Below are 16,123 nucleotides of genomic sequence, written 5' to 3' on the forward strand. Positions count from 1 at the left end.
CCCCCCCCTTCTTTTTTTTTTTTTTTTTTTTTAATGAACAGAGCTTTCTGGAATCACAAAGCTAAAAGGGAAGTTGGGAACGCCATCCAGTCCCTTTCAGAACCCTTCCTTCTGTTCCTCCCCTCCCCTTGGCCAGGGTCAGCACTGCGATAATGACTCTTGAGGTGATGTCCTACCCCCACGCGAAGCCTGTGCCTCGCTACCTGAGCCTTGAAAAACAGTAGTGAGCTGTTGGACAGACCTGGGAAATCACATTATCTGGACCCCTTTGCCGTGCCCTGTACCCAAGCTAGACCAGCACTGAAATCAGTGCACAGGACAGGAGCTCTTATGGGTGTCATTGTGGGATCCAGATTAAAGATGCTGGGTGGCACAACCTGCAGTGGCCTGCTTTCATCATTTGTGGAGGGGGTCAGGATGCGTGGCTTTCCCCTTCTTTCTGACGGGACAGCACACCTTCTGCTGGGATCTCTTGGGTCTGTGAACAGCCATCAGGAATGCAATCTGTGCCCTCAGCAGCCTGCCCTCCTCTCCCTCATCTCAGTAGTGAGGCCAAGACAGTATCAGAGCCCAGTCCCACCTCCTGCTCCTTGTGTGACCTCAGCAGTCACTGCCTCTACTCTTCCTGGTGGAGAGAAAACAGACAGCACTGAGGTCCCTGCAGAGCCTTTGGCCATGGCAGCCACTGGGGCCAGGTTGAGCCCATACCTCGTGGCATGCATGGATAAACAGTGGTGCATCCTCTGTGGCAGCTTAGAGACACTTTCCATGGTAGAGATATGAGGCCAGCAGAGCTTCAGCCTGTGGCTGCTGCCTGTGCAGAGCAGATGGTTTGCATTAAAGTAAAATGAAATGGCAAACTGGTGCCATTAACAAGTACATTTTGAGCATCACTGATTCTATCATATTTTTAAAGTTGAAATTGCTAAGCATCTCCATTGATATGCAGCGCATCTGGTCCTCTGCAGAAGGCAAGGGGTCAGGCCCACTGGGAGATGCATTAAACATTATTTACAGGGATGCCAACAGAGAGGGGTGGTCAGAAAGCAGCCCAACTGCATTGGTTTGCAGGTACCGGTGCCCTGGTGACTTTGTGTTCTCTGTCTGGATTGACCCCCTTTTTAAGATGGAAATTCCAGGAAGCCCATCCCTATCAAGTTCTGGGGACAGTGCTGCTGAGACAGACCAGCAGCTGCTTCTGCTTGGCTCTGTGCATCCCTGTTCTGATCCCTGCCAGTCTTACACCATCACATCGTGTCACCCCTGTGAAACTGAATCAAATATTTATTCCTGAAGTAGGTTCCCCAAGGTGTCATGTCAGGGGCAACCCAGAGCAATCCTGCTGCAGGCAGTGAGGGTGGTCAGAGCATGAGCAGAACAGACCCGGTTTCTTCCTCACCATCCCATGGTGCAGCTGAGTTACCCTTTCTGCAAAGTGTTAAACATTCCTTGGCACCTACCTCTGATCTGTACCAGTTCCTTCACGATGGACCTTGTGCCCATGAACAAGTGGTTCTGGAAAGGGTGTTTTACTATCCTTAAGCCATGCTGCTTTGATGGCTGCTGTGCACAGTTCTGCCCCAACACTGTAAGCTATGCTTTTCCCTATGACTGTTTTACAGATTTAATAATTAGTGGTGCCCTGAGCACTCCTACATGGCAGTGATCATGGAGGGCAGTTTGCTGATGATATACAGCTCCATGAGACCCATGTGGGTGCTGCAGGGAAGAGCAAGGTAGCCCTTGTGCTGTTGCCAAGGATGCTCTGGCTGGCGGCTTGACCTGAATTTAGCTAATGCTTCAAACTTCTTGGGGTGATTAAAGCTGATGGATATTTCCAGGTCACCAGACAAGAGAATAAGGTGCTGAGTGCACCCTTACAAGAAGTTCTTCCTCCTGTGAGCATGAAGAAACCTTGAAAGGCCTTTAAGACAAGGCATAGATGTTCTTTGAATCCTGCAAAGTTTAAAGCTCATTTAAGCCCCTGGTGTCTTATGTTTGCGCTCACAATAAAGAGGCTATGTAAGCTCCCCCAACTTCCAGAGTAATTCTGGACACACCATGCTGGGACCATTCATTCAGTCACTCTTGGAAGGCAAAGATTAATTTCAAAGTAGTGGAAAACCTTTTATGTCTCTTGGGTCTGATCTGGCAGTATTTGATCTGCAGACAAAAATAACAGAGTTCTTGGCATCTTCTGTCCTGTTTTCTGCAGCAGGTAGGGGAAAGGACAAGCTATCATTTTCCCTCTTCCTCTCCAGCTGGCCGAGGCTCACTCAGTGCAGAAGGGCTTGCTGGCACTAGCAGGGGCAGGGCATCACCTTGCCCTTGTTTCTCCAAGGTGATACTGGTAGAGTTATGGCTGGAACAATTCAGGAAGGAAAATGAGAGGCAGAGATAAGTGCAGAGCTGTAGCAGATGATTCCCAAAGGCAGAGTGAGGAAATTGCCCCTCCAGCAAGGAAGTGGAAGCAAGGAGGGAGGGGGAGCCTGCATCAGTTTGTAGTAAGCTGGCAGAAGAGCCAGCAGATGATCCTAGGTGATGCTTGTCACTGCGAAGATTCACTGGATGTTGGTAACCTGGAAATGTGGTTAAACATAGTCAGGACACTTGTCTTAAGGCTTAACTGGACATTTGTTTGTCACCATTTCACCCTGCACAGCTCTGTGTTCAGGGCGGCTGGTGCTTTCTCCATGTGCTGGGGAGTAAAAGAGGCTTAGAGGTGGCACCCAGCCTTCCCCAAAATGCTTACAACACTCTCCTCTCCCCAGGCATCTTTGGAGACAATAAATCAGTAGCAGATGTGTACATCCATCTCTGTGTAGGCAGCATTCTCCTTGGGATTAGAAAATATTCATAAAATTATAGAGGTAAGAAAACGGATGGGTTTATCTGAGCAAATGCGAAGGTGGGGCTGACAGCCCTGCTGGGAATTAGTACTCCGACGCAGATGCTCGTAGCAATAAAAAGCAAGGCCTCACCTGTCTGGTGCTGTTCTGGGAGCAGATGCTCGCCCTAAATTAATTCCTCCCACATCTCTGCCTATCTTCTTTCTCTGATGACTCCTGTGTTTCCTAGGCCATCTCTTGGGCCTTGTCATCTGATGAGCAAGATTCAGCCTTCTCTGTGTTAGCTGCTCATGCTTAAGGTGCTCACAGAGTCTGGACTAAAAGTGGCTGGAGATTGTCTCAGGGAGAATTCTCAGGCAGAGGAAACTCGGGAGTTAAACTTCGTACAAAGCTGTCAGTTTTGATGTTTTTAAACAGCAGAAGACAGCAGACCAGCCTTACTTAGAAGAGAATACTCCATTTTTCCATGTAAAAGCAATCTCGCTGCAATTAAGTTGCATGAGTTCTCAGTTACAGCACACTACAATGGAATATTTCTGTTAACTGCCCGCTCCTTTATTTCTAGTAAATCAATCCTGTTTTGAGGGTGACGTTCTGAAAAGCTGATTTAGTGGTTCAGGATTGGGGTCTTTCTGAAACTGTGCCGTCTGCTACAAAATGTAGCATGTCCTGTCCTGGCCAGAAGCTCTCTCCCTGCCAGCCTAGGACAGTTGTAGAAGGGCACTGCTCCCCAGTGCTGAAGCGCTGATATATATACGGAGCTGGTGTTCCTGCCTTCAGTGGAGCTGCTGGGTGAGTTCAAGGCTCACTGTGGCTGCAGACACTCAAGGAGAGGGTCTCTGCTCACAACAGCCCTGTTGAAATCAGCTTTGGAGCAGGGAGGAGCAGAGTTGACGTGATTTGCAAAGATCATTGTCAGAGGAAGGAACAGACCCAGGTCTTGCTCTGTTTGTTTCCTTATGTTGTGGTGCCTTTTGAGGTGCTGGGTTCACATGGGGTCTGTACAGGCAGCTGGGGCATCAGGTTTGGCTGCTGACCTTGGCAATTCTAAAGGCTGCAGACAGTGGAAGTGGTTGATCTGGGCTGTCTTTCTCAGTCCCCGCTGGATCTGAAACTGCCAAGCAAAGGCAGCCTGAGAAATCCCTCCAAGGAGAAGGATGTGTGGCATGCTTACAGAGTTACTGGGACCACTGATACGGTAGTCTGGATGCAGTGGTCTCTGGAGACTTCGGCTTTGTCTCCGCTGAAGCAAACTGGGATGTTGCTTTATGTCACGGCATCTTAATTCTTTTAGCTTGTCCTGCACTGAATTTTCCTACCAGAGCAGCCTGCCCTCCTGAAAGGTAATAAAAGGCTTTTTTATTTAACCCTGTGACATGTATAAATCCTCCAACGCTGTCCACCAAGGAAGCTGAGCTGATTGATTTGCAGCCAGGCAGGACAAATTCAGTCTCTTGGTTACTTTTTGCAAAATCACTCCTCACCCCAGATAGCATGCAAGCCATAGTTCACAGGTTTTTCAAAGGCCTCTGCTAACTGCTCTGCCCTGGCTTCATACCCAGGGTCCCAGAGCTAAAGGTCTGTCAAGGCCTGTCTCCATCCTGAAGACACAGTGGTTTGGTTGTTGACTTTCTCTGCTCCTCCTTTGGGCTGGAGGAGTTGCTGGAGGAGGTGGAAGGGCAACAGCCAGGACCAGAGGCAGAGCAACAAACAGATGAAAAGAAAGGTTTGCAGGGGGAAGCAGGAGAGAAAAAATGGGAGGGAGGATGGTTCAAAAAGCAAGGGGAAGAGAGGTGTGAGCACTGCAAGGACTGAGGGAGGGAGGGCACTGCTCTTTCACCACGTTGTGTGCAGACCTTAGAGTGTCAGTTCTCAGAGTGATGTAGCACAATTCCTGATGTAATGTACGCGTGTTACTTTTGTAAGTCGTCTCCTACCCTCACTATTTTCAGTGTTCCTTGATTTTTGGAGACTGTTGTAAATAAAAGATTTTGACATTCGCATGTTTGGATCCCTCACTCATCACCATGTTACTGTTGCATGTACATGTAGTGCCGGTTAGAATGGCACTGACCGGTTATGTGTTGTGTGTGTAAGTAATGCAGCGGGGACAAGGCCACAGCACAGCTTCCCAAGGTACACAGGACCGTCTGCTCCTGCTGCTGAAATCGGGCCCCTTGAAGCCAAGTTATCACACCTGGACAAGCTGACAGTCTGGAAAAGCTCGCTCAGGATCTCACACAGGTCTGCAAGACCTGCTGGCTTGAGTGAGAGCTTTAGCCAAGTTTTGTGGAGGTCTTTTACTCCTCCATTCCATGCTGTGCTTCTTCCAGTGCATGAAGATTGCACTTCTGCACTGATTCCATGAGGATTCATCTGCCTCTCCTGCAGCACCACAGTTTTTCACAACGCGCGATGCCTGATGCAAGCTTCTGGTCAAGGTTTTGTCTGTGTGTCCTGTGCTGCAGCAGCAAAGGGTGACTCTGTACCTCCCAGGACCACACTGAACCCATTCACGTGGAGGCCAGCAGCAGGTGGGAGGAGGACCCAGCCACTCGCCTCTCTTTGCAGCCACGCTGAGTGAGGTTTGCTCCCCGCGCCCTCGTTGGGGTGAGCTCACTCTGCAGCCAGGTACGATGCTGCTGGGAAGGACAACACCAACGGCACATTGCAGCAAAAACCTCCCATGTTTTGAAGCCCTCACTTCTATGGATGAGGCCAAAGATAGTGGTGAAACCCCCAGTGTACTAAATACTGGGAAGGCTCAGGGTCACAGTCCCATGAGTAAGGAAAAAAATGCAGCGTCCATAGGAAGGGGGAATGTGGTCCCTGCGATGAGAAGCGGGGGGCTGTAGGTAGGGGAGGGTTTAGGCTCTGGCCTGCGGCTGGGAAGTTGCCGAGCAGGCTGGAAGGGGGGTGAGTTTGGCTGCGGATTCAGCCCCCTGCCCCAGGGCCAAGGGGCGCTCCCTTGGTGGGAGCTGTGGGTGGGCTGCAGCCCGCGGAGGGCACCGTGCTTCCCTGGGCAGGACTGTGGGACCAGCTGGCAGCAGGGTGCGCCCAGGGCTGCCACGCGTGGGCTGGGGGCTCGGGGAAGGGGTGCCCTGGGGGCCGGCAGCTGGGACACGGGCCGGGATGGGCAGGCTTTCCATACCCTTCAGGGAGCGGCTGCTGGGCTGGGGAAGGGGCTCCGGCGTGGGTTGGGGGGTGACGGCTGCGCTGCGGGCCGCGGCGGGCAGGTTTGTGCCGCGGGGCCGGGCCGGGCCCTCCGCTGCCGCAGACGCTCCGTACGGGACCCACTGCCCGCGGCGCCCCGGCCGCTGCCCGGTGAGCTGTGGTTCTGCACCACGGGCACCCTTCCCCCGGCCGCAGCGAGGGCTCCACCGCCTCCCCACCGCCGTGTAAGGCTCTGCCCGCGCGCCCAGGGGCGCGCCTTTCCGCAGGCTGCGTGTCCCCCCCCCCCCCCGAAACCGAGCGCCAGGCCCCGGTTCCGCAGCTTTGCCAGGGACCGGCCACCTCCTCTCTGAGGAACCGAGCGGCGGGGCCCGCCCCGGCTGCTTCTGCAGGGTGGCACCGCCGTGCCTGCGCCCCGGTACCGCCCGGCCGGCCCCGCGCCTTTGCGGCTTTTCGTCCCGTTACCGCGAAGCGCCTGAGGCGGGAGGGCGCGGGAAGCGTTCCCGCCTTTGCGGCCGCAGCACGAGGCGCGTCGCGGCGGCGCTGAGGGGAGCGGAGGGGGCGGCCGAGGGGTGAGGGGGGTGGCTGAGGGGTGAGGGGGGGCGGCTGAGGGGAGCAGAGGGGGCGGCTGAGGGGTGAGGGGGGTGGCCGAGGGGAGCGGAGGGGGCGGCCGAGGGGTGAGGCAGAGGGTACTGGACGGTGTGGCCGCGAGTGAGCGGCTGCCCCCGCGGCGGGGCGGTGGGGGAGGCAGGCCGCGGTCTGTGCTCTCGGGGTCCCACCGTGCCGCCCTTCGGAGCCGGGGCTGCCCCGGGACCCTCCCACGAGGGGGATCCGCAGCCCGGCTCGCCCCGCCTGGGAGCAGCGCCCAGCCCGCCCCTCCCCCCCTTCCTCGGCGTGCTGCGGGGTGCTTAGCGAGGAACGGGTGGCCTTTAACCTTACGTTCATCTGACTCAGCCACGCCGGTGGAAATCAGACTCTTCGTGCTGTGTTTTTTAATTGTTTTTTCACTCCGTGGCCTCCTACCCCTCAGACGGCACCTGTGGGCTCGCAGCCCTGCGTGGAAGGGCCTGGGCTCGGCCCACGGCGGGGGCTCGTTATCCTGCCCGAGGAGCTCCGGAGCAACCATCTCCTTCTGATGATTGACGCAAAGGTCAGGCAAAGACGATGACTCACTCTCTTCCCTTCCCTGGTAATTTGTCACCTTGCAGATGACACATCTTAGTGGTTCCTCCAGCGGGGAGCAGAGCTCTGGCAGAGCTGCAGGGAGCTGTGCCTCTGGGATGCTCTTTTTTTCACCCCTGCGGCTGTTTTACAGCCATCCTGCGCTCCCCTGGGCTGTGAGTGGTGGTGAGCTGAAGCCGGAGAAGCTGGGTGCCAGGCTGCTGTAAGCCAGTGCTGGAGCCAAACTGAGCCCAGAACAGTGGGAACCTGGAAGGTTTGTGGATGATGTTTCTCTGAGTGTGGGCCCACAATGCCAATTTCTTGTGGCTTTTTTTTTTTTTTTCTCTCAATTTAAAGCAAGTTTATTGCCCCAGGAGCTCAGCGTGAAAACGTGTTTCAGACTGCTGCATGCAACAAGCAGCAGGAAGGGCCAGGGAGCTTGGTAGCACCTTGATAGGTATTTTGGCAGGGAGAAAAGCAGTGAAGGAGCCTAGACAGGAATAAGGCCTAAAGTGCACTGGGCTGGGGTGAGAATAGTTGTCTGAGATTTGGTTTCAAACCCCAATTTGAAGCAGAGAAGCTGTTTTGGCAGGTGGGTTGTGTATGTGTCAGTCTAGGGGGATTGGATTCAGCTGCCAGTGGAGTGCAGCCGTGGCTGGGCTGAAAGGCAGCAGCTGGTAAACAGCACTGTAAACAACAGCCTGTGATGGGAAGCGGAGGAGGCTGAATTAAATTACAAATAGGTTGTGATTTAGGCAGGCAGTAGAAATGTCCTCCATCTTGAGCGTGAAAGGTCCTTTTGTGGAAAAGGAGCTTGTGAGGCAACAGTAAGGGCTGCTAAGGGGTGAATAAGGACAGGGAGAGGAGGTATGGGTAACTCCTGCATACGAACTAGCCAAGAAGGAGTATGGCTGAGAGGAACAGTTGTGGTGCTGCTTTGGGTAGCTGATCTGACTGTGTATGGGCAGGGAAGCTGGGTCATGTCCTCTTCCAGTGGAAAATGTGGCGGTCTCAGAGTCCCCGGAATGAGAGTGGGTGTGAGGACATCCAGTTGCTGAAATGTGGCACTGAGAGCACGGTGGCTCGGCTGGTTTTGGCAGGAAGGCAAGCAGCTCTTGCTACCTCATGACTGCTTTACTTCAGTGTTTGTTAGCTTATGTTCTGTGTTAGGCTCACCTTAGCCACAGGTGTAGGCACTGATGTCTCATTCCTCATCACCAAAGAGCTCTGCAGCCTGGTCAGAGCACTGCAGGTGATGGGTGATTAAGAAGCTCCCACGTGAAACAGGGTGGTCAGAGATTATTTCTCTAACCAGACAGAACTCAGGGAGTGTGGGTGCAGAAAGAAACCTTTTACAGCCTGGGACAGGGCAAACTCCAAGGTGAGTTTTTAAAACATCTGTGTGGAGGTGTTTGGGGGGGGGGTTCCCCCTTAAACTTTATTGACTTCTTCAATTTTATCTCTTGGTGCTGAGTGAGAAGTGCAATGTGACTGTAAGGGAAGGTTGCACATCTGCAGTAAGACTTCTAAGTAGCTGGTGGCCTCTGGCCCACTGAGCTTCCTAGGGCTGTGTTGTGTTGGACAGAGGCATATGGAGAGGCAATAGGGACTTGGGTGTTCTCTCTTGAACCCATTTACCAAACCATCAGCTGGCTTGTGCAGGCTCCTGGGAGCCTTTCCTAAGATGTAATGGCCTGGGCTTCCCCTGAGCTTTCTGCAAACTAATAAAGGGCTTGTGAAAACAAGCAGGTGAGTTGATCAGTGCATAAGCTAATTGCCCACAAATGGCTGGACCTAAGTTTGTGGTCTTAGTATTGGGCACTGCTTGTCAGAATAGCTCAGTGCTATGGGGAGTGATGAGAGCCACGAGCTGTCCCTTGGTGGCATTCAAGAGCATGATGAGTTTGCTGCTGCCGCCACAGCTACTCTGCTTTGCTTCAAGGAGTTTGTGTTTGACAAGACAGTTTTGTCACTAGAGGGTGAGCGGTGGTGGTTCACCTCCTCCAGTGTCACCTGGGCTCATGGTCGTTTCCTGAGTGCAACGCAGCCCAGGAGCACTGAAGGATCTGCTGCCTGTGGGATTTTCTCTCCAGCTCCTTGGAAAGGGGGAAGCTTCTGCCAAGAGGAACTCCTTAAGCTGCAAGGCTGCTCAAGGAAAGGTAGTGGTGAAGTGCTGCTTTTTGTCATGTCTGCTGCCATCACCTGTTCTATATTTAGACTCAGTCTGTGCCCTCTGGCAGGGTGAGACAGCACTGCCTGCAGACAGCTGAAATAATTTGGGGGTCTGATCAAATTCTGTGAAAACTAGAACAGCTTTTTATTTTTCCTGGAAGTGCTATTGAGCTAGTTGTGGATGGTGCACAGTGCTCTGAATGTATGCTTTTTGGGGGTAAACTGCTCTTGATAATACTTTCTCAGGCTGGATGCAGAGGGTGGTGGGCTGATTTTTAGGGTTTTTTTTCAAACCCTTGCAGTCTTCCTGAGTGTTCTAGTTTGTCAGAGGTATAGGCGTGAATGAGCAGCAGACCTCTCCTCTGCCCCTGCTATTCATGTACCTCTCAAAGGAGCTGCTATAAGGGAGCCAAAGGGTAAACAACCCAGGCTGTTGTGAATGCCTGGAATGACAGTGATGATAAATCATGAAATCTTGCCAGTGCTTTGTCTGTACATCTTTTAAGCTTTATTTTTCCTGATGTAAAAATGGAAGTGACATCTATGTCTAATGTGCGAGGCTGTAACCTCAGTGAAATCCACTGATGGATGCTGCCAGAAGGCCCTCATGCATCATCTAGGGCTGCTCTGCAGAGAGAGGCTCTGCCCTTGCTGTGCCAGCTGCTGTGCAGGCACCCTCGCCATGTCCCAGGGGTCTTGCTGCTGCCTGGGAATACAGGAAGGCTGCTCTTTCCTTGAGGCCTGGCTTACACTAGCCACAGTGGAGCTTATGTGGGGAGAGAAAGTGTGCTCTGAACTGCCCCAGTGCGTGTTTGGGCATCCGGTGTGGTGACAGGTCATCTCTGACTCCCTGGTATGCAGTTATCTTCTAGCTGCTGCCAGAGGCTGTTTTGCTGGGCCTTTGCTGCTTTGGAGCTTTAGGGCTGAGCAATCTGTACAGCTGCCAATAAATCTGAGATAAGAGCATGCCTCTGACCCTGGAAAGCACAGAGGGCACCAGGTCAGAGCCACCCAACTAAGCATTAATTTTGTCCTCTGCTGGTTATCGTCGTGTACTACTGAAGAAGTCCACCAGTGCTCTCCAGAAAGCCTACTGTCTGCTATCTGATCTGCTGAGGCCATTTCTAATAAAGCCAACTACAGAAAGGCAGATTCAGCGCTCTAACAATGCACAGAGACAAGTAACACTTTCCTCCAGCACTGCTGCTTTGACCCTATTCCTGCTGAGCCAAAAAGGCTGCCTTACCCCACTGGCTCTGATAACAAACCCTCCCTGCCCACCTACCAGATGGCTTCTGGGGGCCCTCTGCAATGGTAGCTGTGCTGTGGTGGCTCCCACCAGGGTCAGCTGGGTGGGGGGACATGTAGGACAGAGCTGGGACGCTCGGCAGCAGAGCCGCACTCCCTGTGCCTTGTTGGAAGGGGAGCAGTGGTTGGCAGCACTGGACCGGAGCCGCTCAGGGAGCCTGGCTGGGGAAGGCTGGTGGTGACCAGCCGTGAACCTTGAGTGCGCTCAGCAGCCTGCAATCCCATTTATTAGCACTTATAATTTGCTGTCTCTGCTCCAAATGGAGTGTTTACAGCATTGACACGAACAGCTGTCCCAGTCAGCCAGATCATAACAAATGGGAGCTCTGGCTCTAGTGTTACTTTGCTGCAAGGGGACAATGCATCTTATTACTAAACAATGAAGCTCGTGATGGATGGTGACGAGTCTCTTTGCTGTCTTGGTTGATGATCACACTGAAAAATAAACATAAACCCAAAGATGTTCCCAGGGTTCTAGGCAAGGCTTTGCATTGTACCTGGGAAGAGACAGCCCTGAGGTTCTCTGGTGCTTTATTTGCAAGAGCCTTTGCATCAGGCCATCAGTTATGCTGGTTATCCCACCTTTCCAGGAGGGTTGTGGTGGTTGGGGGAGAAAATTTGGAAAGAGAGAGGGGAAGAGGTGCTGGTCAAAACCACAGGGTGTAGCAAGAGCTTAAGACAACTGGTCTCTTCCCTGGGAACACTGCAGAACTCTTGTTCTTGGTAATGTTGCCTGTCATCTGGTTATGAGGCAGTACAGGCCAGTGTCGTTTTGATCCAACCTGAAGCAGGGCTGTGTTAGTGGGGGAGCTTGTGGCTTGAAGCCAGGTGGCTGCGGGGACAGAGTCCTCCAGAGGGCCGTGGAGGAAAATGAGGATTACTGCAGGGACAAGGCCCTCCTGAGGGCCAGGCATGTCATCCTGCTGCTTCAAGCAACTTGCATGGAGGATCGTAAGCTGTAGCCTCCCTGAGCAGACAGCTAGAACAAATTATATGCTTGTTTAGTGCTAGCACAAAATGGGAGGAATAGTATTCAGCAGAAAGGAGTGAAGCTCCTCTGATCAGCCACCTCTGCTTCTGTGCAGCTGCAGCAGCAAAGCTCAGCCCTGTGCAGGTATGTTACCTACAGCTCAGTCGCTGCAGAGATACTGATGGACTCTTGGGCTGAGCTCTGAGCTCAGGAGAGCGCTAGCTGGCTAACGATGGTGTGTGACTCACTGATCCTGTACACATACCTTCGCCCACGCACCCTTCCTTCCCCTCATGCTGTTTCTAAGAGCAGCCAGCACAAAGACTGCTGTTTTTTTTTACCTGCTGTCCCCCACCCTAAGGGTGTGTTCTCTTAAACAGGAACTCTGAAATGATCAGAAGAGGTGGTGCTGTAATTTCACACCAGAATAAATTTATTCAGAGCGCAAGTGGGGCAAGCAGAACAGCCCCATGGGAATCAGCATCTCCTCTATTTGGGCTGTACCAGTGTTGATGCAGGGTGCAGCTGCAGCACAACAGGGCTGACAGCAGTAAGGACTAGCACGGGGTGTGCAAGTGACGCGGGCGGGTAGTGTTGGGAATCCAATTAAAGCTCATTTAAAATATTAGCATATCAGCAGGCAGGAATTCTTCCGACTGGATTGGTTTCACTAGGGGTTGGGGAATAGGGCCAGCATTCGTCTGGCAGCTTCTCTTTAGCAGGCTTGCGTTCATCACCTGACCCGGCAGGGCATCGCTGGGATCTGGCAGAGGCAGCAGCAGAAGGGCTGGCGCATCCCTGGGGAAGGGTATTCCCAGCATGGCACACTTGCAGCAGGAGCTGTGGCAATGAATGGCAGTGGAGGGACGAGCTCTCAGTTGAGAGCCATGAAAGCAAACAACAAAGCAGCTCTGTTTTGGTGTGTGTGTTTGTAGAGTAGAGAGAGGGGGAAGCTTTTAAAAATCCCAGTCCTCTTTTCCCAACAAGTTCTCCTGGGTACGTATTTATATTTAGTACCTATTTAGCAGAGAAGAGGGGAGGGCTGTCTGGGAAGGGGGTTTGCTGAGAGGGGGTGGGGTTGTAATCCAGACAGATTCAAAGGCAGACTTAAATAGAGCATTAATGGAAGAGGGAGGCTTTGAGACTGCAGCTTTCTATTTTGGCAAAAAAAGTGCTTTCTGTGCATGCCGACTGCTGCTCAAGTGCAGGGGTGGTTGGTCCCTGCATGGAGAAGCTTTCATTTATGTGCTCACAAGCACTCATGAAAGTCTTCATGCTGGTTCGGGGGATTTTTGGAGCAGGTCCTAAAAAGATGAGGAAGAGAAAAGAGGGAGCAGAGATGGCTTTCCCCGTGCCTCGTGTGTGTGCGCCATGGTGGAACGAGCAGTATTGCAGCCAGCTTTGGGGCTCACTTGCCTTTCTGCAGACACAGCTGAAGGCAACCTGGCCTGGTGGTCTGCAAGTTGCTGCTGGACACTTGATCTGGAAAAGACCTCATGGCTTTGCCTTTCTCCAGAGGCAGAAACTGGGGCTTTGAAGCACTGCTGAGCAGTGCAACTCCCGGCTGCCTGGCTCTGTCCCCAGGCTGGGTCTGCTGAGCTCCCATTACCTTGCTACTGTGCTGTCTTTTCCCTTAAAATTATACTGAAATTGGAGAATCCAGTGCCAAAAGACCTGCTGGACATCACACTGCAGCGGAAATCATTGTGCTTCCTTTTCTATTCCTGTCAAGGTCATGGTGCACTTGGAGATTTTATTTCTGGCTGTTCAGTAAAGGTGGGTGCTGGGACCAAGGAACTCACCTGCAATAGATCTTGTGACCAGTGACTGTCCTGGAGCCGACTGCAGTTTCTTCAGGTGCTTTTGCTCTTTGGGTCAGTCAAACCCTGATTTCTTTATGCTTCTATTTTTGTTGGTAGATACCAATACTGGAAAATTACGGTCATGTTGCCTAGTTACCATGGGGTAGAGAAATTGCATGGACTTGATTCCTGTGGGTGGCTGCAGATGGGTGTGCAAGCAATTCCCAAGCATCTGCCTGGGATAGGAGGGAAATTCAGGACCTGGAGTATTGCATGAGAGATCAAGGATATAGATCCAGCTGGAGTGAGAGACTGGAAGAGGAGTTAGTTGACTAGATACTTAACTTTTGTGGACCTTAGTACATATTACTACAAAAAAATAATCAGAAGAAGGTCTCGGCACTCCTGCATTAGAAGTAGATAGGAAAAGTGAGTCTCTAATACTTCCATATCAGCAAAGAAATCACAACGTGGTCCCTAGACACAGACTTTGACAAACGTTTTTTGCTAATGCTTTGGCCAGCAACTCTGTTGCGCAAATATTTGCTGACAGGTGAGGTTCTTAGCAAAGTCTGTGCCTGGCTGAGTCCTTGCCAAGCAGGTGCAAGGATGATGGGTGAGGTGACCTGGGCTGGTGTTGGTTCCTGCACTCAGAGGAATTTTGCCTCTGAAAAATGCAAATGTGGTTGGAACCAATTTTGTTCAAGAACATGTGCAGACACTCAAAGGACCTTTTTTCACTCTCCCCATGACTTCTCCTTCTCTAATTGCTAGGATGAATGCATAAACCCTTATACTGAAGTGTTCATAAGAGTGGGTTTATTCATTTTACTCTTTTTCTTGGCATAAAAAGTGTCTTATTAAGCGGGTTTTAATGTTTGCTCACCAAGAGGCGTGGATTATAAAGCTTTAGAAATAACTTGCATCTGGAAAAGCCAATTAATAAAATAAAAATTCTGATGTCATTTTCTCATAAATTAACAATTTATATATAATTTAAAGTGCTCATGTCATTAGGCAAATGGACTTTAAATTGATTTCAAATTAGTAGGTTAATGATTTCCCACAGGTATCATTTCAATGGGCGGTATATGCATGGTGTTTTTTCAATAAAGGTGTAGGTGTGCAGGAGCAAACTCATGCCTCTGTAATTGAGGCAATAATTGGAGTGGTGGTCACATTCAAGTGCAGTATTGATCTGCAAAAAAAGTGCTGACTGGCTCCATCACTGTGGCAAAGAGGGGGTAGGAAAGGACTCTGGGAAAGACCGCAGTCTTTGCATATTTCTGGTATAATAACTTTCTTTTGGTACACATTAACTCCAGGTGGTACATTAAGGTAGCCAATTGATTTGGGCTTGTTAAATAACCTTGCAGTTCATACTACTGGAAAAAATATTCAGCCAAGTTCTAATTATAGTTGTAAGGGAACAGTATGTCCCCAAACTGATTAAAAGTGGGGTGATGATTGCATGGAGTCTGAGAGCAAGTCGAGGAGGGAGGTGAAATGCTCTCATTGCTGCTGCAATGGTCAGGCTGCATGCTGCAAGCCTGCCTCAGGGGCTGGTCTCCAGCCTTGCCACCACGCTGGTGTCAGCTTCCATCTCTCTGACTTTCTTTCCCCTTGTTTTTCCTTTGTTTTGTGTCATTTCATCCTGCCTGCAAAGGTTATAAGTACTTTAGGGGACAGCCCTGGTGGCTTGTATGTATTAGCATGGGGAGCTAAGGTTGGAGCCCTGAGGCGCTAGCAGGGAGGACAGCAATTGATACATCAACTTGGTCAACTGCTAGTTGCTGAGAGGTCTGGACTGGTGTCATGTTGAAGCAAATCTGGAGCAACTCTACTGGCTTGGTTAGCATTTCTGTAGGCTTGCGCTGGCATTAATAAACTGATAAACTGGGAGGTTTGTGTCTCATCACCCTAATGCATGAGGCATAAGAAATGCTAATGAATTCCTCCTCTGGGAGATGAGGGAGCCACCCCACAGCTAAGTAACCAACCAGGGCAGGGAGAGATGCCCACCAAGGTCACGAGAGGGAGGCAGGGGCTTCCCTCCTGTTGATGTAGTGAGGCTTTCTGCAAGCCCCGTGTCACGCGGGTGTGTTGTGTGGTGTGAGGCCATCGAGGCAGGACAGCGAGGTAAGGAGGTTACAATCTAAATGGGCAGCACCCTGAGCAGTGCCCTGGGTGCTGTTTGGCGCCACGGATGGGGAGGCTGAGTGCTGTGGAGGATTATGTTTTGAGCACGATGGACAGTAACTCATGAATTAAATGGCTGTGGAAATGGATTTTGTTGGCAGTACCTATTTGTGGAGTGCAGTCTCTCTGTGGCTGGCTGTGTACACAAACTCTATTGCTTCCAAGCTTTGTATTGCAAAATTAAATTCCTCCTGCATTAAAAATTTATGTTGGATGAAAAGATGAGTATATTGGAACTTGGTGAGAATATCCCCCTGCATGCACATACACACTTCATTTAGAGGTACCTTTCCTATGAATGCTAGCTGATGATCCAAATCATGCGAGATAAGGTTTATAATTACCTTCTATCAGTGCTCTTTAGGAAGTGGAAAGGTGCCCTTAAATAGGGGGTGATCCCTATAAAGATGAAATTTATACCAATGGAGAAGTTGTTATTGCATCCCCTGTACCTCCAGAGGTGTGAAAAGAATCTACAGAGATAGATTTAT

At 51.2% G+C, this 16,123-nt stretch overlaps 1 protein-coding gene across 7 annotated transcripts in view; it reads left to right on the forward strand.

Moving 5' to 3' along the window:
* The window catches only part of DISP3 (dispatched RND transporter family member 3), a 164,815-nt gene that overhangs the window by 106,059 nt on the left and 42,633 nt on the right, over positions 1–16,123 (forward strand). For 5 of the 7 annotated variants that reach the window (XM_040586526.1, XM_040586532.1, XM_040586529.1 and 2 more), the window contains one exon: positions 42–4,852. The exons of the other annotated variants lie outside the window; for them this stretch is intronic. The gene's annotated coding sequence lies outside the window, so the exon portion shown is untranslated. Of the gene's footprint in view, positions 1–41; positions 4,853–16,123 lie in introns of those variants that run through there. 7 annotated transcript variants of the gene reach the window in all.

Source organism: Falco naumanni, chromosome 3, assembly GCF_017639655.2.
Source record: "Falco naumanni isolate bFalNau1 chromosome 3, bFalNau1.pat, whole genome shotgun sequence".
In the NCBI taxonomy this organism is placed as follows: Eukaryota; Metazoa; Chordata; class Aves; order Falconiformes; family Falconidae; genus Falco; species Falco naumanni.